The 23,330-nt window shown below is 50.6% G+C and overlaps 1 protein-coding gene across 3 annotated transcripts in view; it reads right to left on the reverse strand.

Moving 5' to 3' along the window:
* Nucleotides 1-20,417, reverse strand: part of GSN (gelsolin) — a 56,760-nt gene extending 36,343 nt beyond the window's left edge. For all 3 annotated transcript variants that reach the window (XM_030858805.2, XM_060300529.1, XM_060300528.1), the window contains exons 1-2: nucleotides 20,285-20,417; nucleotides 8,343-8,431 (exon numbers count right to left, since the gene is read on the reverse strand). The gene's annotated coding sequence lies outside the window, so the exon portion shown is untranslated. The remainder of the gene's footprint in view (nucleotides 1-8,342; nucleotides 8,432-20,284) is intronic.
* Nucleotides 20,418-23,330: the final 2,913 nt, after the last annotated feature.

Below are 23,330 nucleotides of genomic sequence, written 5' to 3' on the forward strand. Positions count from 1 at the left end.
GGCCTTGTGCAGATGAGACAAGGTAAGGGAGTGAGCGTCAGGTGCCAGGAGGGCTTGGGCAATGCTAGCGCGGGAGCCACAGCCTCCCCGCTGCACCTGCACCTCCGTTTCCCCCACTCTGACAGCAGCTGGTAGGGATGGGCTCCTCTGCCCCAGCAGCCGTAGGGGCTCTCTCTCCCTTAAGCCCCGCAACTAAGACGTGCTCACAGCCGCAGTGGCAGCCAGGGAGGGAAGCAGGAGGGAGGACGGCTTAGAGGAAAATTACCCGGCTCCGGCCCAGCCAACAGGGGCTCACAGCTGCTTCTGACAGAGGGGACCTGGGGGCCTGGCAGGCTCTTCCTGAGCCATGAACTTGGCCCCAAGCCTTGACCCCTGTCTGAGCTGGTGGGGGGGGACTCTGAGCTCCAGTCCTCTGGGACACTCCCATTCTTTGGCAACCAAAGAGGCAGAGAGGAGGAGACAAACCAGACAGGCCTTTGTGAGAGGAGAAAATTGGCTCCTGCTGCCACATGCTGGGGCCCCAGGCACTGACATGAAAAAAGGACCCTCTGTGCCGCGTTGCTGTACATCAAACCCTATACCCTGGGGACCTTGTTCTTGCGTCATATACTTTGAACCACGTCCAGCGTCCCATACACTGTGTTCTCTGTGTCCCATACCAGACCCTGTGTTCCTCATACCTTGTCCTGCCTGTGTACCCTGGTGCACAGTCCACGTGCTGCGTCCCATGTCACTTACAGCTTGGATCACACACCATGCACCATGTCACTTCTGCTGTGTGATATACTCTGTATAGACGGTCCCTGACTTGTGATGGTCCAACTTAGGATTTTGGGACTTTACAACTGTGCAAAAGCAATACACATTCCCTAGAAACCTGGTAGGGGGACTAAGATCCCACATGCCTCGTGGCCAAAAAACCAAAACATAAAACAGAAGCAATATTGTAACAAATTCAATAAAGACTTAAAAAAAAAAAGTGTTTTCAATTTTGAATTTTGATCTTTCCTGGGCTAGCGATATGCTGTACTATTCTCTGTTGTGATGCTGGGCTGTGGCCGCTCCCAGACAGCCACGCGATCACCAGAGGAAATAACCAGTACACTCATAACGATTCTGCACCCAGACAACCATTCTGTTTTTTCACCGTCAGGACAGTATTCAACAAATTACATGAGATAATCAACACTTTATTATAAAGTAGGCTTTGTGTTAGATCTTGCCCAAGTGTAGGCTAATGTAAGTGTTCTGAGCACATGTAAGGTAGGCTAGGCTAAGCTATGACATGTGAAGGCAAGGTAGGTTAGGTGTATTAAATGCATTTTGACTTAAGATATTTTCAACTTATTGGGACGTAACCCCATTTTAAGTTAAGGAAGATCTGTGCTATCTATCATCTTTTGAATCCCACGTCCACTGTCGCAGGCCCTGTCCCTTGGAAGTGTATGCCATAAACCTTGCCCTGGGTTCACACACTGTGTCCCTTGCGCCATGATTCCCGTCTGTTGTGTGAAGGTCAAGGAGGACAGGCTCTGGGACAGACTCCTAGTACTATCAACCGTTACCTACACGACCTTGCAAAAGTTACTCCCCTTCTCAGTGCCTCAGTTTCTTTGGCTATAAAATGGAAATGATATTGACATTTACCTAAGAAGTCTTGTCGTGGGGATTGAAGGAGATATAGCAATTACAGGGCTTAGCCCAGTGCCTGACACACAGTGAGTCTATCAGATGTTTGCTGTATTGTTACAACGGTGCCCACGTATCTGTACCACGTCCTGTGTGCTGCCTACCAGGCTCGCTCGACCCCAGCCCCTACTGTGCATCAGACACTCTATCACGTTAGTCCAATTCAACCAAAGAGCTACAAGGAGGCTATGCCTCCTCCCCTACGGGAGAGAAATCCAAGGCTCAGGGAGGGGCGAAAACCTGCAGGAGGTCACACAGCCAGAAAGGGTGAAGCTGGGAGTTGCACACAGGTCTGGGCGTCCAGAGGGACAGAAAGTAGATTAGTGGTGGGCTAGGAGGTGGGTGTGCAGAGTGCTGGCCAGCAGGCACAGGCACCTTTTAGGGGTGATGAGGGGTGATAAAAATGTTCTCAAACTGGATTGTGGTGACACTGGCATCCCTCATGTAAGTTTACTAAAAATTACTGAATTAATTAAAACCAGTGAATTATATGTATGTAAATTATATGTAAACTTACTCCAGCAATTTACGTAAGTTATACTGCAATAAAGCTGGTTTTGGTTTTGGTTTTTTAAAGCCCATGCGCTTCCCGGGCACCATTCCGCCAAGGCATTCGGCAAGAAAAGTGCTCTCCGTGAGTTCGTGCTGACGGTCAAGCAGAGGCTGAGCAGCCCCTCTGAGGCCCAGGGGAAAGCAGCCATGAGCCACATGGTTCCCAAACACCTCTACAGACCAGGTGTGCAGCAGAGTTACCTGCGGAGCTCCTGAAAACCCCACGCCCAGCGTCTGTCTATAGCTCGGGGTGGGGCCTGGAAACCTGGGGTGATGAGGCTCAACCTGGACTGGGAAACGCTCATCAAAACCCAACATCTCCTCTCGCACTTGGGGAAACTGAGGCCAGGCAGCACTGGGGACTTGCCAGATCTAGTCCATCAAGCAGTGGGAGGGCCTGGGCTGGAATTGGGGCCGCTTCCTGGTTCCTTCTCTCCTTCCCTCCTCCTCCCGCCCCACTCCTCCCTGGCCCTCAGCCTCCTGGTGACTCAGGGCTCTGAGTCATCCAAGGGCACGGGAGAGGAAACTTCTTAGGAAAAACAATCCCCAAACAAAGCTTCCCCTGATCTGGGGAACAGAATAGGCCCAGGGGGTTAAAAGAGGAAGGGGAGGAGAATACAGGATGGAGTTGGAAGCTGGGACCCCAAGACTTGGTCTTTCCTCTCTACCACTGAGCCCTAGAGAAGGCGCTTCCCTGCTCCGACCTCAGTTTCCCCTGAGTAAATAACACCTGCTCCTGCACATAGAAGCTCAATGTGGGCCAGGCAACACGATAAGTCCTTCTCAGCTTTGTCTTGCTGACAATGCTTCCCCAAAACTCATGGCTAGCATCATGCCCATTTTACAGAGGGGGAAACTGAGACCCAGAAAGGTTCAGCCCAAAGTTACACAGTTAGGAAGTACAGAGCAGAGTCCAAACCCAGGGCTATCTGACTCCAAAGTGCTACTCTGACTCCTTTTAAAAATACCTACCGCGTAGCGTGGCATGCTGATCTTGTCTCATAAACCGTGTAAGGTCAATGGCCCGGTAGGGGCTCAACCACACATGATTTTCTCCTTTCTTCCCTGTGTCAGGTCCTGCCTCAGGACTCCCCGGCCCAGTGGGGCACACACAGGAACTTGGGTATTCACCCAAATGGCTCTAGGCAGCAGGAACACAAGGCAGGAAGCGCCCAGGGCCTGATGAACCACAAAGGAGCATCTGAGCAGGGTCTTGAAGGATGAATGGAGGTTTGTCTTTGGGGAACAGGGAACCAGCACGCCAGGCGGAAGGAACAGCAAAAGCAAACGCTCGGAGGTGTGCCCCCACTGGAAAATGCAAACACTGGCGAGGCATGCCTGGGGTTAAGACCTGGTGGGTAAACACTGGAGCGGCCTGACTGCTAGGGGTCCTGGCCTGATCTGAGGCAGTGGAGGATTTTTTAAGCCCGGAGAGAATAGGCTCGGAGCTGGTTTCATCTCTGCAGAGGGCCTGGCTGGCGGATGAACTGGGAGTCAGGGCTGGGACTTCCCCTGAGGCGTCCCCGGAGCTCCTCTTCCAAGCAGGCCTTGGGGACGACCCTAGATCCCTTGCTACTCACCCATGGGTCAGCGTCGCCCCTGAGGGCCTCTTCCTCCACCATAGCTGGGCTGGGCAGAGGACAGGCGGGCCTCTCCTGACCACATCAATCTAATCACATCGGCCTATAAATAGGGCCCTGCGGCTTAGTCTGAAATAGCTGTGCCAGGCCCAGCTCCACAGGCACACAGTTCCAGAAATGCTCCTTCGCCTTGGCACAGTTAAAACCCCAAACGTCCTCAGGACACGACTGCTCATGCTCTAATTCGCTTTCTTAAACACGAGGCAGTGGGCTGGGGGAAGAGCCCACCCACCTACTGCAGGCTACTGGAAATGGGCCTTGTGGCTGCTCCTCTGCTTTCCGCTCTCTGGGGACGCCGAGCAAGTCACTACCTCTCTCTGGGCCTCAGTCTCCCCAAATGTAAACTGGGAGGTTGCACTTGATATCCTTGGGGCCCTTCTAGCCAGGATGCTCCCCAGAATTGTCTAGGGGACATTGTTACCCCTTTCTCAGTCTACTTGGGAACTTTGAAATGGTCTGTATTTTTTTTTTTAAATGTTGAGCCTTCTTTTAATTAATTTATTTTTTTATGTTTGGCTGTGTTGGGTCTTCGTTTCTGTGCGAGGGCTTTTTCTAGTTGTGGCGAGCGGGGGCCACTCTTCATCGCGGTGCACGGGCCTCTCACTGTCGTGGCCTCTCTTGTTGCGGAGCGCAGGCTCCAGACGCGCAGGCTCAGTAGTTGTGGCTCACGGGCCTAGATGCTCCGCGGCATGTGGGATCTTCCCAGACCAGGGCTCGAACCCGTGTCCCCTGCATTAGCAGGCAGATTCTCAACCACTGCGCCACCAGGGAAGTCCTGTCAGTATTTTAAAAATTAGAATTGCAATAAATACTTGAGACAGGCCCAAGCCATGCCACTGAAGGGCTGGGTGACCTTGGAGGAGTTACTATCCCTCTCTGGGCCCCAGATTCCTCAGTCATAAGATGAAGGTGCTGGTAGATGGATGCCTGAGGTCTATGACTTTATTTTAATTAAAAATTTTGTTTGTTTGTTTAGTATTTATGAGAACCATGATAGGCCAGTCTTGTGCTGAGTGCTGGTGCTAAAAGACAGCTAAGACCTGGTCCAGCTCTCGGAGCCCAGCCCCGTGCCACACCCCAGTGGGGGAAGTGTAAAGGCATCTCCAAACCACTCGGCATCCCACTATAGGCTCCCTTCAGGGCTTCTGGGGACACCTTGTTTCCAGTTCACATTACAGATTTATGGCCACAGAGGAGGCCTCCCAAAGAGGCAGATCATGACAAAGACTGGGCCATTACCAACCAACAGGGAAATAAAGATAACCAAGCCACCACTAGGTACCAGGCATATGCTTAGGACTTTACTTCCCCATCATTAATCCTCAACAACCCTAATATCACCCCCATTTCACAGATGAGGAAACTGAGGCTGAAAGGGGTTAAAGGACATGTCAAGGGGCAAATAGCAAGTCAGAGCCAGAGTGATGCTCAGACCTGCTTGCCTCTGGAGCCCAGGGTGTAACCAAACCCCAGCGAAACAGCTCAGGAGGGCCAGCCGACGGGGGAATGACCCAACAGGACACAGAACAGAAAGAGGCACAGAGCATTTGACTGTGTGTGTGTAGGTGGGTGGGACTGACAAGGCTTCACCCAGGGATACTCATTCTCTCCAACCAGTTCACAGTGTTGCCCCTTCGATCCGCCCTCCCCTCTGCCTCCCACCAACAGCTGATTGTTCTCAAATCCCATTGCTCAAGCCACTGCTCAGCTCGAGATCTGCCACGGCTCCCTGACACCCAGAGGATCAGGACCCTGCGTTCGAAGCCTCTCCCACGCGCGCGCGCGCTCTCCCAGTCTCCCCACCTCAACCCCACCCTCCTGCTTTAGCCACTCTGCTCACTAGTCCCCAAGCACAGAGGTTCCAGCAGGGGGCCAAGCCTTTGCACGGGCACCTCCCTTGCCTGGAATGCCCATCCTCTCAGCCTCGCGCCTGACTCAGGGGGAAGCCCTCTGCGGCTCCCAGGGCCCCAGGCATCAGCCACCGCAGGTCTGGATCTCCCAGGGCAGGACAGGGTCTGATTCACCTCCTCTCCCCAGTGCAGAAGTTCAGCAATGAAAAAAATGCAAGGAGCCCAGAGAATACTACCCAGTACACATTTCAGGGCTGCCCAACACCAAGCCTTCTACTGACGAACAGCGTCAGGATGCCACAGTGTGGAAGAGCCAGAAATTACAGCCTCGGGGCTCATCAGGGTGGGGCTTGTGACTCTCTTTCAAGGGTTCTAATAATGAAATCAGGGCAAACTTCTCCCCTACTTTAAAACTTCCAGTGGTTCCCCAGGGGTCTAGGAAAAAGTCCAAACCCTAACCAAGGTCCCCAAGGGCCCACACGACCAAGGTGCTGCCTGGTCTCCAGGCCCTTCTCTCGTCGTGCTCCCTTCTTTGAGTTCCTCAAGGCCACACTCATGCTGTTCCCTCTGCCTGGGGCTCTGTCCCTACCCACTCAGCCACCTTCTACTTCTTCTTCAGGTCTGAGGGTTTTCAGGAAGGCCTCCCTCATCTGTCTAGACAAGATCCCATCACACCCACCCAATCCCATATGCTCCCATGACGCTGGTCCTTTCCTTCATAGCTGAGGAAAGAATGAATTTGTTATGTGTAGAACAATGTATGTAAGACCCAAGACGGTAAGACCATGAGGGCTGGAAAAATCTCGTTCGTTGCTGATTCTCCATCACCCAGTCCAGGGCCCAAATTTCTGTCAGGTGAATGCAGGCATGAATGAATGAACGAATGAATGAACTACGTTACTATAGTATCGTATATATAGTAACTATGTTATTATACGTGTAACTCGAGAAAGAAGTAGTCAGAATCCTGCTGAATGTTTGAGGAGAAAAACCAGGGCCCTGATTAGGAAGGTCAGAGAAGTAGGAGATAAAGTGAACGGTGCAGCCCACCAGAAGCAAAAAGAAGAGAGAGCTTCCAGAAGGAGGAGGTACCCGAGGCTCCAGAGAGGTAGGACATGGAGAGCGGAGGAAACACCACTGGATTTTGACAAGGAGGAGGTCACCGGCGGGGTCCCATCAGAGGTGGGCGTGAGGTAGGGTACAGCACAGGGATGGAGGAGGGAAGGGGTGAACACGTAAAGCCCTCAGCTGACAGGTACGCGCTCGGTGGGTGCTCACTTCTGCAGAAGTGGGAAAGCAGAAGATGGCTCCTGTGTCATTGTCACCAAAAGCATTAACACAGCATAACTCTTTCTGGTGACGGATCACTCTGAGGCACTTCGGCTCTGGGAGTTGTCGGGGCTCGGTCTCAAAATCAGGAGCATCAGAACCAAGACGGCCCCCATCCCTCCTATCTGGGCAGCTTCAGGGCTGCCCCTTTATCTAGACCCCTCGGGATACGGCTACAATTGGACAAGTCCCCCTCTCAGGACCCAGCAGGCCTTGTAGGAATCCCCAGCTTTGAGGACACAACATTCTGGAGACCATCGGAAGACCCTTTCATCTAAGCTTGGGGAAAGAGGAACAGCTCCAGCTGCAGTTGGCTTGTCGTGTCACCACCACACACACCCCCCACCGCCCCCCCCCAAGCCAGCTGGGCTGCAAGGATGAGTCAGCCCTGAGGCATTCAGCCCCTTCTCCTTTTGGCAGCTAAGGGTGATGTCGTGACCTGGAGGGGTGTTTTCCAGGCTCTCCGCAGGGTTGCTATCACAAACTCACTTCTTTCTGTTCCGACACTGGAAGCTGGGTTATTCCCCTAGGGCTGATACTTCCCCTTTCCACAGCTCACAAAGCCCTTCAGCATCTATGAGCTTGTGCAGTACTCACGACAACCTTGTTAGGTGAGTGGGGGAGACCAATGCACCCATTTTATAGGCAGAGAAACCGAGACCCGAGCTGGCACCTGAACCAGGTCTCCTGCTTCCAGCCGAGGACTCTGCACTCCACCCCCTGCCTCTCAGCCTCCTTCAGCGGGTCACCTGTGAACCTGATAGTCAGGCGGGCCCCGCCCTGCCGGCCATCCCAGGTGGGTATGACTCATCCACTTTCCCCATGGCTCACACTTCTCACTCCTCCTATGGTCAACAAGCCTGGAGCCTCCTTGGCAGCCGTACCCCAGCTTTTCTCACCTCTCCAAAGAATTCCTACACCGGGAGTCCACCCTCTTACAGAAGCGCTAACAGAGGCCTTGAGAGGGAAAGCGCTTTCCCACAGTCACCCAGCACGCAAGCAGCACAGCCAGGCTCGGGGCCCAGGAGCCCTGGCACCCAGCCCAGTTCTTGCCTCTTCCCCACGGGATCACCCTTGTCTGGCCTCCCTCTCAAGGGACCGTGAGGGGTAAATGAAGTAATGAGCAGAAGCATTCGCTGAGCCTTACTAGAAAAACCTCGGCGACTGCCTTTGAATCCACTTGTGGCGACCAGCAGCTGCTTCCACAGTCCCCTCCAGACTCCCCTGGGCAGCCAGGGCTAGGTTTAGAAGGACGCCGGGGTGTCTGCACTGCTCTACCTACCTTGCAGGCTGCTGGGTGAAGACGGTTGCTCCTGTTGGGAGGTGTCAGGACCAAGGCGGAAGCACGGTACAGGACGTTATCAGCACCACCTGTAAAGAAAGGGCCAAGACTCCCCGGGTCAGGGGCTCAAGGTCATCTGGTCAAAGCCCCATTTGATACTTCCACTCGTCCCCAATCCCCACCCCCCCTCCACACCAAGGTCACATAGCCCCTACTTGCACACCTCCAGCCATGGGGCACTCACTTCCTGCCAAGGCTGCAAGACCTTCTGTTGGAGAGTCTGGCTGGTTAAAAGGCTTGTCACAAGGATGTGCTAAGATCTCTCTTCCCATGCCTCATACACACTAGTCCTAACTCTACCCTCTGGGGTCACCCAGAACAGGTCTGCCACCCTGTTTCCCAATGTCTCCATAGAGACTTGAAGACAATGACCCTGGGCCCCTCAAGTCTTCTGCAAGTTGTACACCCCCCTTCCTCCAGCTCTTCCTGAGATCAAGGTGTCTGGTTCCCTCCCCCTGCTTCCCTGATCTACTTCAAATGAACCCGGTCCCTACTGACGGCACAAGGCTCAGAATTCAACATTTAGCCGAGCTCTATCCAGGGCAGGGCAAGCAGAATTCTCACCTCCATCATTCTAGATATCATGCCTCTATTAATGCAGCCTAAAGTCCCATGAGCATTGAAGGTAACCTCACTGCATGACTGAATTTAGCTTATGGTCAACTTCAGAGCTGTGGTTCAAGATCCTGGAGTTAGACAAAAATGGCCCCTCATTTAACTAATATGTAACTTAACCAAGTTCCTTCATCTTTCTGAGTCCCAGTTTTCTTCTCTGTAAAAGAGGGATTATGTTAGAACCTATCCCATAGGCTCATTATGAGGATTAAATGAGATAAAATATGTCTAGGGTTTTGAACAGTGTATGTGCTTACTCTGATTATTAATCTCTAAGCCTTTTTCTAAAAATTATATCTTTCTCATCCTGTACTGGTGCAGATTGGGGACCCAAGCTGTTTACACGCCATGTCCCCACCTCTATGCTTAGCATTGCTCTATTATTGTAAGACTGTATTATCACTATCTGGTGATGGGTCTCTCTCTCCCATCAAACTGTGAGCTCCATTAGACTGTTTTGCCTTTGAAACTCCAGCGCTGGCACGTGACCTAGCAAACAGCAGGACCAGTGGGTATATGCTGGATGACTAAACGAAGGGCCAGCCTACGCCGGCCCCAGAGTAGATAGTGCAGCCCAGTCTTTCAGCTCCCACACTTTCAGGGACAACCTGGATCGTCACCCTACCTCACTCCCAGACCCATTCACAGCTCATCCACATTCAGGGAGCAGCTGAGCACACTCGCTCCTGCCTGAACTGGTAAATTTCTCTGCACAAACCTCCAAGCCAAGGGGAGACAGTCCAAGATTCCAAATGCAGTGGAGCCCTGCAGGCTCCTGGGATTAAGACACAAATGAACCCTATTCTTAGCTGACAGTAAATGGCTCAGACAGTCCTGAGGATGTCTGCATTGTGAGTGGCACCAGTGCATAGCAAGAGATCTGGAAAGAGGTTGGGCGCTTATCTGGGCCCCATGACCTAGATGCCCCTAAATGCCACCTCCATGGGCCCTCTTCAAAGAGTTCCACAGAAACTTCCCAGTTCCACGGGATAGATCAAAGTAGAGCTGGGTTCCTGCAAATGACTAATGACATCCCACTTTCTGTTAACTCCCTGAGGACAAACCTTTCAAATCCAGCCCCCTTCTCTGACACACCTCCAAATCTCACGCTCATCCTCACCGGCAGTGCCGCATTTGTTCCCAAGTGTCACCTGTTTCACCCTCAATGCTCTCCATCTCAGCATCAGCACCGTCACCCACCACGTACACACGGGGCCAGGCCAGACACCGAGGCACCCACCTCTTCAGTCTTCCCTGCTCTGTCACGCTCAGCTGCAAAACTGCCTGCTGGTTCTACCCTAATGCATCCGCTTCTCCCCACCCCGACTGCCAACATTTTGGTCCAGGCACCATTGCCTCTCACCTGGGATACTGCAGTGCTTCCTACCTGGTCCTCCTGCTTCCTCTCTCCTCGCCTACAAAGCAAGCCCAGACCACTGTTACTCCTCTGCTCAGACTCGACCATGGCTCCCCGACAGCCCCCAGGTAAAACACAAGATCCTCAGCGAACCTTTCAAAGCCTTTTACGATCTGCCCCCATCAGCGCCTTGAGCCTCAGCTCTCATCAGTTCCTGTCTTCCACCCACACCCCTCCAAGCTCCAGCCAGAGGCAGCTGCACTCTGTTCCTTGAATCTTCCTGTAATCTTTGCACAGACTGTTTCCTCTGTTCCCAAACTCTCTTCCATCCCTCCTGTTCTTTTCTCCCGCTCATGATCAAGCCCAGCTTTCCTCCAAGAGCTCTCCTCTAACCTCCCCTTCCCCCATGAGGCTGAGCTCCTCTGAGCCACCACCCATCTCCCCTGTCACACTGTTAATGGTCTGTTTCCAAGTCAGCCTCCCCCATCAGACCAAGACCTGCTCCTGGCTATCCCAGCGCCTAGTCTAGGGCCACCACAGCTCAAGATTCATCGAAGGAAAAAACTGGTAAATCACATGCATGCACACATGCGTGTACACGTGTGTGCACACGTGCATAAACACTCATGCGCACACGCGTTCACAGAGACGGCAAAGGGTACAGGTGCTGCCATCTATGGGCAGAAAGAGCATTACACTCTTTTCCAGGCTCTGGACACCGAGAGCCCCAGGGTTTCAAACTCAACTGGGTTTAGAATTAGCTCCAGCTAACTCCAAGTTGGTCTGTTTTCCATTTTGGACCTTAAGGCTGCCACAACTTAGAAACAAGGTCCATAAACCACTAGCTCGAGTCTACCACCCACATGTTGGATGGAGCCATAAAGAGGAAGTGTCCTTCCAGTACTCACCGTCCCAGTCTGGGGCTCGCGTGGCGCCTGTTTGCTGAATTATATCTTAGGGAGGGAGAGAAGCACTTTCTAATAGTCAGAGCTGCCCACAAGTGGAAAGAGTGAGCAGAGAGCTTGCCGTTAGTGAAAGCGTACAAGCACCAGGAACCCCATCTGTCCGGGTGGCTGAAGAGGAGCTTTCTGCCCTGGAGGGGGGGGTGGTGGTCGGCGGAGGCTGGAACAGAGGTGTTCTATCCTAAAAGACTGCTCCCAGCTCGCTGGGAGGACCCTCAGATTTGGTGGGGGCAACGTGTTATCTGTCCAGTAACGCCAGAAGGGTTCAAATGGCCGCCCCGATGACAACAGCTGTCATTTTTTGAGCACCTACCAAGTGTTAAATTCCTTACATACACCATGTCCCATCCTCACAATAACTCAGCCAGCAGATGTCACAGTCCCTATTTTGTGAAGGAAGAGCAGAAGTTCAGAGAGGTGAAGCAATTTGCTCAGGGTCACACAGCTAAGATGTCGGGCCAGCTCCCATCAAGTCAGGCTGCCTCCCCGATACCTTGGTCTCACTAAATTTCAAGCTATAAGGCTGGGCCTCTCGCTCACTAGAGAAAAATATAAAGCTCCACTTACTCTAGACCGGGGTTAGCAAACTTTGACAGTAAAGAGCCAGAGAGTGAGTATTTTAGGCTTTGCAGGCACATACCCTCTCTGTTTCATATTCTTCCTTGTTTAGTTTTGGATTTTCTTTTTTACATCTTTACATCTAAAAAAATGTAAAAACCATTCTTAGCTTAGAGACATACAAAAACAGGCTGGGGCTTCCCCGGGGCTGTAGTTTGCAGCCTACAGCTACAAAAGAATAATATTTATAATCTTGAGTATGAAAACTTCTGGTGGAAATGTTTATGCCAAATGCTAGGTCCTTCAGCTGTATTTCTCCCCCTTCAGATGGCTTCCTACTGAGTCACTCTCTCCTGAAGAAGAGCCCTACCTCGCTCTGCAATTAGGTAGCAAAATATTTCAAGGGCTGTTCAGATTCTAGAAACTCATAACTGTGGACCAAATACAGTTCAACTCAGTGTTGTGAAGAGAGGAGGGAGGCAAATACGATGGGTAGAAAGAACCTCAAAGAGAAGACATCAAGAGATGTGGGCTCTAGTCTGGGCCCTTACCAAAGGATTTAGAACCTTACTGTGCAAAGTGTGGTCCCTGACCCAGCAACATCTGCATTACCTGCAAGCCTGTTAGAAATGCAGAGTATCAGGCCCCACTCCAGACCTATGGAACCAGAATCGCATTTTCACAAAATCCCCAGGTGATTTGTGTGCAAGATAAGTTTGAGATGCTCTAGAACATCCCTTACAACCAACTGCAACATTGTTAACAAAACCCTTCCCCCGAGGAGAGAAAGGGTCCAAAGGCATCTTTTTTTATGTTGTAATATTAAGTCTCTGCCCTAACGTCTGCACCACTGACCTCAAAAAGCTTGAGGTCACCCACTTTAGGATGCACAATCAAGAGACCAAGACCTGCCGCTGGATCTTGTGATTAAGCCTTTGACTGGTGGAAAAGTAGACCCAGGCGGACCAGAGAAGGTGCCCATCCCCATTTCACAGTGGCGGAAACCGGCTAGAGAGGAAAATGACTTTCACAGGACAACACTGCCAGGACAGACTCGGGGTCTGACCATGACCAAGTTCCTTTCTTCCCAGGTCTTGGGTTTAATAATAACTGAAATCCTTTCGGTTTAGACCAGAACTTTTGAAATCTCACAAGTGGTGGAGCAGAAATCAGAGAACTTGCTTTGTGCTTTAGGAAATTCACTTGCTCTCTCTGGGCATTAGCATCCCTGGCCATGGAGTGAGGAGGTGGGACCAAGCAACTCCCGAGGTCCAGCTGTTATGGTCGGAATCTGGAAACGGTTTCAAGGCGAGGAGGCAGTCAGGAGAGAAGCCTTCAGCAGAGGGTGACCACAATCACAACAAAGTCTCTGCACTGGAAACAAAAAGGCAAGTCCCTCTGTCCTAAGCATGGAGGCAGAGCAGTGACCGGGCACAAGCTCAAGGTCTTATGGCAAGTGCCAAGCAGAAACTGGAGTGAGAACAGATCCTCTCTGCCTCTTCAGCCTGGGATCTTAATCGTCATCCCTTACTGATGCTGAACTGTGCATATCTACAGGCATACCTCGTTATATTGCACTTCTGTTTATTGTGCTTCATAGATACTGTGTTTTTCACAAATTGAAGGTGTGTGGCACCCTTCGAGCAAATGGCCTTGTGGCATCATTCTCCCAACAACATTTGCTCACTTTGTGTCTCTGTGTCACATTTTGGTAATTCTCGCCATATTTCAGACTTTTTCATGATTATTATATTTGTGATGGTGACCTGTCATCAATGATCTTTGCTGTTACTACTACGACTCGCTGAAGTCTGAGATGATGGGTAGCATTTTTTAGCAATAAAGCATTTTTGAATTAAGGTATGTACATTTTTTTTTTTAGACAGAATGCTATTGCACACTTAATAGACTACAGTATAGTGTAAACATAACTTTCACATGAGCTATGAAACCAAAAACCTTGTGTGACGCGCTCTCTTGCAATATTCACTTTATTGTAGTGATCTGGAATCGAACCCACAATACCTCCAACTTATGCCTGTATTTGCTAAATGAAGAAATGAAGTAGATGTTTCAGGAAAATGGTCCCTGAGCCTTCTAACAGGACAGCTTGCCTTTTGCTAACCAGCTTCCAATGCTCCTTAAAGAATGCTGCCACCCTTGTGAATGGCTGGTGGAAATAAAGAACTGCTACAACCTTTCAAGGGTGGCAATTTGGCAAAATGTAGCAAAAGCTGTAAATACATCATTTTTGACCCAACAACTTCATTTCTTGGGCTCTCTTGTAGAAAATAATGAAAGAGGAATAATTTATGCACTAGAATGTTCATTGCAGGATTGTTTATGAACAGCCTGGATGCCTAATAATACAGGATCAGTTAAGTGAACAATTCACACCATAGATACAATAATAGAGAATAATAAAAAATCAGGTCAGCATTTATCATTTTAATAATAAAAACGTAAAACTTGTTTTTTACAAATAAAATGCATTATTTCACTTAATTCCCCCAGACTATTGGAATGAAAGATTTTAAATAAACATGCATTTATCTACTTAGGTAGAATATACTTTTGTTTTCTAATCATTTTTTATTTTTTAACATCTTTATTGGAGTATAATTGCTTTACAATGGTGTATTAGTTTCTGCTTTATAACAAAGTGAATCAGCTATACATAATACATACATCCCCACATCTCCTCCCTCTTGCGTCTCCCTCTCACCCTCCCTATCCCACCCCTCTAGATGGTCACAAAGCGCCGAGCTGATCTCCCTGTGCTATGCGGCTGCTTCCCACTAGCTATCTATTTTACGTTTGGTAGTGTATATATGTCCATGCCACTCTCTCACTTTGTCCCAGCTTACCCTTCCCCCTCCTCGTGTCCTCAGGTCCATTCTCTAGTAGGTCTGCATCTTTATTCCCGTCCTGCCCCTAGGTTCTTCATGACCATTTTTTTTTTGATTCCATACATATGTGTTAGCATACGGTATTTGTTTTTCTCTTCCTGACTTACTTCACTCTGTATGACAGTCTCTAGGTCCATCCACCTCACTACAAATAATTCAATTTCGTTTCTTTTTATGGCTGAGTAAGTATACTTTTAAAACTCTTTTAAAAATTAAATTTAGAGTACTAAATAACATGAAAAAATATTTATGTTATAATGTTGGAAAAAAACTGAAAAGAATAGAAGATTACAAATGTGGTATGACCACAATTATATGGGGGTAAAAAAAAAAAATGTGCTGAAAATATCAGGAAGGAAATGCACCCAAATGTTAGCGGCGATTATCTCATGTTGGCAGAATTATGGACAGTTCTTATTTTTTTATGCTATTTTTATTTTCTAGATTTCCTATCATAAAGAGTTATATTTAGAACAAGAAAAAAAGTCATTGGAAGAGGCGGGGAAAAGTACCCATATCCCATGGGTATCCCACCCATACCACTTTGCCACTCCCCCCAAATTAACTGGTATTTACTGAGTACCCACCAAGGGCCCAGCACAGCCACAGCCACTATAAAAGGAAAATTAAGGGCCAAGCCCCACCCTGAAGGCTCACATATACCGGGTGTATATTCTTTGTCTGGCAAATAAGCGGAGCCCAGATGATATCCTTGCTGAAGCTGGAAAGAAATAAGGTTGTTTGCTTAACCAGTTCAGCAGAATAAATAAATCTACTCCCACTGGTGCGGTGGCGCCTTCATCCGAGTTCCCTGAGAAGCTCTGCGGCTCTAACTGCTGCTGGAGCCCCCTTGGGAAGAGCATGTTTCAGGGATACATTACAGCCCAGGAAGAAAACTGTTACCCCTGAGTCCAAGCATTGAATGTAAGAGGTTCTGAAGCAGAATCAGCAAGGTATTGGAAGGAGTAGGATGGGGGGCCTGGGAAGGAACCTAACTGGCCACGTGGTCCCTGGGGACCCCTGGGCATGAGAGCTCACATCTCCAGGCCTCAGTTTCCTCATCTGTGAAATGGGACCCATAACAACCTCAGGGCTACCGTGAGGCTCAAAAAAGAGAAAGTAAGGCATTTCAGCTCTCTAGGCTGAACATCAATTTCCTTATCTGTAAAACTGAGTCAATATCTCCTCCCTAGTGGAGCTGTTAAAAGATTAAACAAGGCAGTGAAGACAAAAAGTGAACACAGACAGTAAGAATACTACAGACAGGGGCCCTCATCCTTATTGCTTATGGAACAGGGACTAGGATACATGAATGAATCCTAGGCCTCAACTTCCCTATCTGTAAAATGGGCAACCAATTCAACACACAAAGACCAAATTTATGAACAGTAGCTGAATCTCCAGCTGGCACTGGTGCAAGTCACTTAAACAAAAATGATTGCTGTGGGCTCACTTTATGCTTACAGACGTGCGGGTCCCATGTTCCTGCACTGAGCACAAAGCCCTGACTCAGAGGCCACCAGAGCTGGGAAAGCCTGATGTTATTCTATCCACCCCCCTAGTGCCAGGAGGACACCGGGGCCCAGAGGAAGGCAAGGATTAGCTCAAGTCACCCAGTAGTTTGTCAGTGGCAAAACCAGGACCCAAGCCCAGGCCTTCTGCTGTCCAGCCTTGCCCACCATGCCTACTGCTGTCCTCTGCCCTGCCCTTAAATTGTTGATGTGGTCCCAGGCAGGGCAGGGGGGAGCAGTCAGTCTACAGCCGGGGGTGGAGAGTGGGGAAGAAAAACTAGAGAGCAGCAGGAACCCAGCCTGCCTGTGGTCTCCAAACTCTCAAACCACACCAGGCTGAAATATGACACAGGCTCACTCAGTTGAAAGGGAGGAGATATTTTTACTTAACATCCCCCAGCTGCCTGAACACTGGTCTCTTTCTTTCCCTCCCCCCCAAAATGCATAGCTCCTGGGACCTGGTTTTCCCTGCTTCTGCCAGCATTTTCTCAGGAAATAACCGTGGGGCAAGAGGGGTGCCCACTCTTCCTGGCTTCCTCAGAAAGCTTTCCAGAGCATGGGCTCAAATGGTGAAAGGAGGGAGACTGGGCCTGGCTGGGCCACCTGCTAACTCTCTGAGTGACCCTGGGCAAGTCTGTGTCCTCTCAGAGCCTGAATTCCCTAAAACGGAGGGGAGATGGACTTACACTCTGGAGTCCTGTAGACAGTACAGAAAAGCATCAGTTTACGCACAGTCCCAAGAGGCCCCTCCAGGCCTATGTGCTGCAGAGCTGAGCTCCCCAAGCCACACACACTGATTTGCATCCCTCGTCACAGCCACAGCAAAACTCCCCCTCAGTTCTCATCATGTCAGGACTAAACAGAACCTCCGGGAGAACATTTAGTGCAGTGATTAAGAGCTACAGCTCTACAGTCAGACCTCCAGAATCCTGTCACCGACACCTAACAGCCTCACAACCCGAGGCACGTTATTTAGCCTCTCTGAGCCTCAGTTTCCTCCTCTATAAAAGCGGATAATAGTAGCTACCTTAGAGGAACGGTTGTGAGGAACCAACAAAGTAATTAATGTTCCAGCGCTTGTTTTACTAAAAGGTAGCTTTTTATTATTATCACGGAGACCAACATCTCCATTTTACAGATGAGGTCACTGAGGCCCAACAAACTGGGACTTGTCCAAGGTCACTCAGAAGAACTCAGACTACAGCTCCACTCCCAGGTCAGTGTGTCTAACTTCTCTTAGCCCTACAATCTCTAATAACCAAATATACATGCTCAGAGACTAGATACAGGCTGTAAAGTTTTCTTGAAGAAATGCCTCAGCAAAGGATGACAGACCATACAGAAATCATCTCCATGACCTGGCAACTTCTCATGAGAGACCCAAACTGCCCACATGGAGTGGGGAGAAGTGACCCTCTGGCACTGGATGGCTAAGAAGTGTGAAGGCATCCAGTCTACAGCCCTTGCTTGTGCCAGCTTGGCAGAAGTGCACACAAGGCTGTCAACAGGGGCCACCTCTTGGGAAAGAAGCGGGTTAGAGGGATGAAGCCCACTCTACACCCTTCTTTACGTTTGAATCTTTAACAATATCTTTTTGCTTTAAAAGTAAAACCCAACACTGAACAACTCAGAATAACAGCAACCTTAACCGATAGCTACAAGCCTATTGTCTGCTTTGAGATGAAATTTACTGCAGGTTCTGACAGGTTCTTCAGCTGGGCTTCCAGAATCTGCCACTCTAGTCCATTCCGTGGTCTCTGCTCCGGTTCAGACCTGCACTCTCTTGACCACCCAACAGCCTCCTCGGGATCTCCCTGCCTCCAGTTAGCCCCTTCCAGTGCATCTGCTACATCAGCCACAAGATTAATGAGAGTTTTGATCACTGCCTTCAGGATAAAGTAATTCCAAGCCCTTAGTTTACAATCTAGTTCCATTTTGATTTACGGTCTCAACTCCCACCACTCCACCTTTCATTCATCTGCCATTCTAGCCATGTTGATTGTTCAGAAAACCTCAGTGCCTTTGCATGAGCTGTTCCAGCTTCTTAGAATGCCTTTTCCCCAATCGCTTTATGCCCTAGAAAACTATTACTCATCTCCAAGGCCTGGGTCGGCCAGACAGACTTAATCACCCCTTTAGGCTGAAGTAGCTCTCAGTATTGCATGTTTGTTCCAACCACTACAGATGAGAAGCATCTTGAGGACAAATAGCTTTGTCCTCCTCAAGGCTCTGGGGCCCCTCACAGGGTAAGACACAGAACATGGACCCAGAAGAGCGCTAAATCCAGGAAGGAGGGAAGGAAGGAAATGCCATGAGAGGCAACCCCTACAGCCTCCTCCTGGGAGCCGCTTGCTTTTCCAGATTCATGTCAGTCCACAATAAAAAAGACTATGGAAAATTCTGGAGGAAAGTTCCTTTCCCTGATTCACACGGAAACATTTGCTGCTGTGAAACTCACCCGGGTGCCAATGCAAGCTCCCCCGGCTGTTTACAATTTCCCTGGCATTTATAAATAGTGAGGCCCCAAAGAGGAAAATGGAGTTTCAAGGGAGGTGGATGCCAACTGTCCCCACTCCCAGCCCACCTCCTTTGTTCCAAGGCCTCTACCCCTTAATTAACATCCCCAAGAAACACCAGCCAGCACCCCAACATGTGGGTGTGTGTTGGTGCAGGGGTGTTGCTGCAGTGCTCAGTTTCTTCGTGAAGGGAACTCGAGACTCAAGAAAGAGTCTACAGTCCCACCAGCTAGGAGTCAGCTAAGTGAGGCCTGCAACTGGGTCCCAGCGCTGCCCCTTCCTCATTGTGTGACTATCAGCTAGTCCCTGCCCCTTCCTCATTGCGTGACTATCAGCTAGTCACAAACTCTCAGGGCCCTTCAGTTTTCTCAACTGTGGAACGAACAGGGCTGCGGGGAGACTCCAACAAGCTATGGTCACTGTAAAGTAAAGTGCGGCAAGAGTTCACAGTGCCCTGGTCAGAAACATGGTCCTGGGAGAACAGGACCTGCAGGATTAAGCCTAAAAGCCTCCAGAGGCCCTGCCTTCCACAAAAAGCAGTTACCCCCAGGGCAGCCCTGAATGTCCTTGGCCCTACAGAGTTCTGGGTGTTGTAAAGATGTCCTCTCTGCTCTGAGGAAGATGTGAAAGCAGGATAAGGAGTGGATGTCTGGGCAGATGAGGGGCTGCAGAAGAAGCCAATGTCCCCTGCATCCCCCACAGTCTCCAAGGACCCAGGCTTCCTTCTGGCCACTGTCCAGAGCAGCCGGCCTGCACTGAGCCAGGAAACACTGCTGTAATCACGATCTGGGGCGTTTGGACCCAAGAAGAGATGGGGGCCTAGAGGGAAAGGGAGATTCCCATCACTGTCTTCAACTCTGAAAGAAGTTTCCGTGTGCGTCAGGGAAGAGAACATACTCTGCAGGGCGGGGGAAAAGACAGTACCGACAGGTAGCAAGTGCAAGCGGATTCCAGAGTAGGAGGAAGCACTTTCTAACAGTCCTGGGCCCTGAAAGAGGAAGGAGGTCGAGGGCTCCTCATCGTCGGGGGAGCGCAGGCAAAGGCGTTAACCCTGGATGGAATCCAGGATCCGCGGAGCAGACCCGCCCAGCGGAGCCACCGCCCAGCCCGCGCGCTGGAGACCGCCGGCAAGCGAGTGCAGGGGTGACCCCGGGCCCACTTAACCCCAACCGCGCGAACTGGGTCAAAGTTAGTTCAGGTGCTTGCAGCAAACGGGGCCTGTGGGTGGAGGCCTGAACCTCCTCCTCCCCTGCCCTAAGCCCCCAATCCAACTCTCCTTGGTCCCCTGGAAGACCAGCAAGGTGAGGGAGGAAGCTCTTCTCCAGCGATGCCCCGGCTGCCGGGCCGAGATCCAGGCGCGGGCAACCTCGGACAGGACCGCGAGAGGAGGGAGAAAGACCCAGAGGCCCGGGATCCCCAGATGCCCCAGGGTCGTGGTCGCTCCCCTCCCCTACCTGCTGCTGCGGCGCTGGCGACGGCGGCTGCTGGGTCCAGCTGTGCTCAGCTGGTTCCTGGCTGCAGGGCAGGGGCGCTGAGGTCGCCGGGCTGGGATGGGCAGGGCGCGGGCGGGAGCCGCCCTCAGGGCGGGGCCGCCGTGCGGTCGGGGGGGAGAGGGGAGGAGCGACGGCCCCTCCCATAGGCGGCGGGAAGGATGGCGACTCTGGCTCCGGGCTGGCGTTCGTGGAGTGCACTGCATGTGACTTTGCCCCAGACCCCGCGCTACTTGCCCAAGGAAAGCATCAAGCTCCCTGCTTTACACGGGAGGAAACTGAGGCCCGGAGGCGGAGGGGAGATCTGAAGGAACCTGGCGGGCAGGGGAGGAGACCCGGGGAGAGCTTGAGCTGGGCTGGGGCCAAAGAGCTCAGTTGGAATGGGCAGCGTGCGGAGGCGGATGCAGCTCCGGGGGAGTTCAGGCTTCAGAGGCAAAACCACTGAAACCTGGGCAACCCACAAAACCGGGGAGGCGTATAAGCAGCAGCTAGACCCACTGAAGGGAACAAAGGATCAGAATGATTCCCAACTGCATTCAGAAACAAGAAATATAAGAAATGCCAAAGCGCATCCTTGTCTTTAAAATATTAAGCGGCGGCTTTGGAGTCAGACCGCCTGGGGTGGACCCCCCCCCCCCGACACTTACTAGTCCTGTAACTTCGGGCAAGTGACTTAACGTATCAAAGTTTCAATTTCCTCATCTGTAAAATGGACATCATAGTTTCCTCTTCACGGGGCTGTTGGGAAGATTCAGTGAGAGAAAGACTCTTAACACAATGGCTGGTACCGTGGGTTCTCTATAAATGGACGTTCTTATTAGTGTGACGGCGGATATTACTTTAGATGATAGAGCAAATCCACCTTGTCAAAATATGAATGCCACGTCACTTTTAAACAAATGTAATATTTTATTTATAGCAATAGCATCTCACATGCATGTGACAGAGAGCCATTTACGATGGAGGAGGGCATAGGACAGCCTCCCAACAGTCCTGTGCACATGTGATATCCTGGCCTCTTGCAGCTGCTCTGTGACTCCGAGTTGGGACGATTCACACTGCAGGAGACTAGAGCAGATGACTGCGAGGTCCATTCTCAGCTTAGGTGCTGGCAGCAGTCCCATGTTCAGCTGGGTAAACCTCCCTCCAACAGAAGGTAAAATGTACCAAGTCAATAATTGCCGAGTGCTGGGAATAGAGACAGAAAAGCTTGTGTTGTCAAAGTAGCAGAGAAGCTAAGAGCACACACTCACTTCCTGGTTTTTCCTAGTGTTTCCACTGAGTAGCAGTCAGGGAAGCCACAGGGCCTGGGGAAATCCCAGCCTGGCTCTTCCTCCTGCCCCCAATCCCTTTCTACAACTCTAGTGATTACAAGAACCATTTCTTGAACACCTCGTGCCATGCTCTGGGCTTCCCACATGCTACCGACGTTCATCCTCACCTTACCCATTCCCTGCTCCCCCAGGGTAAGCGTTACCATGTGCAGTTTTCAGATGAGGAGACCCAGGCACAGAGAGGGTTAAGTAGCTCTCCCGAGTTCACACAAGTGACACTGTGCATGTCTGAGTCCTTGGCCCCCTCTTCTTTGCTCAATGTCCTCTGTCATACTCTGCCACTCTTCCTGGCTTGGCAAACTCTGTCCAGTTCCACTTTCTCTGAGAACTGAAGCAGGATGCCTCACCCCCAGGAGGCTCCCACCTTCACCCCCAGGAGGCTCCCACCCTCTCTCTGCCACTCCCTGCTTTTTCCCAGAGGCTGCCTGTGGCCCACTGCGGGATAGATGGGGAGGAAGGCATAAACACAGACTATTTGGTTCTAGGCTCTTTGATTACAGTCCCTGGTATACACATGACCTCGAATTATCTAACTTATCATTTCCAACCCCAGCAACTTCTCTCAGGCAAAGAGAGGGAAACCTCTGAATCTGTGTCTTCAGATAACTGGAGGATATGATATTGGCATGGAGGAAACATTGGAGAACATCTAATCCAACCCCTCATTTTAGAAATGGGGAAACTGAGGCCAAGAGAGCAGAGAGGCTTGCCCACAGAACACTCTGACAGCTCCATTTGGTCCTGGAGAAGCCCATCAGTCTAGACTGTCACGAGAAATAATTTTAAAAAATGATTATGACAACAAGAGTGACATCCAATAAGACATCGGAGGGCCAAGCAAATTCCTAGCGCTCTGCTCTATATATGTCAACAGGACAATGTGTGTCTCACAGCTAATCAGGATATATCTCGGCCTGACCCTTCAGTCAGGGTCAAGTCAGCCTTGCGTGGATGCACAGAGGTCTCCTCTGCCTTGGTGTCTTATTCTCATTTCTTTCTAGACTCCTTTTTGTACTCCTCTCCCCATTGGTCTAGGGATCAGTAAGGACTGTTTGCCCTGTAGCTCCCCTTCAGAGTGAATGTCTTCTTGTTCTTGCTGATATGGGCCTCCTCTCATGGAAGAACTTTGACGTCTTTTGCCAGAAGACCACCTCTTTCCCAGGAGTGAGGATGGGGGAAACACAGGCCACACCCAGGCCATGCAGTAGACAATTTGGGGGTACCCGCTCCCTCTTCTGAGACTGCCTTTCCCCATCCACAGTGGTGGCCCTCACTTGGTACCCAAGTTGGTACTATAACTCTCACCCCACCACAAACACAGTTGACACCATCTGGAGTGGACACCACAACCAACCTGCACTATCAGAGTTTGGAACTAGAATTTGGGACATAACAGTGGTGATTGATTAGCTGGGCATGTGAGGACTGGTCATCTCTGAAGGCCAGTGCCACCATTGTGAGGCAGCTGTCTTCCACAGAGAAAGCCAATGAGACTCTCATTAAATGACTAGATGGGTGTGAAGAAACGCAGGGAGGAAAAGGCTGGGCTGACCAGGGAAGACTTCTGGATCTGTGGCCTCTTTTGGACGCAGACCTCTCCTGGAGCTAGCTTCAGAAAAATAAGTTATAAGGACAGGTGTCTTCTGAGCAGTGAATGCCTTATAGAAGCAGAGCCC

Source organism: Globicephala melas, chromosome 6 (genome assembly GCF_963455315.2).
Source record: "Globicephala melas chromosome 6, mGloMel1.2, whole genome shotgun sequence".
In the NCBI taxonomy this organism is placed as follows: Eukaryota; Metazoa; Chordata; class Mammalia; order Artiodactyla; family Delphinidae; genus Globicephala; species Globicephala melas.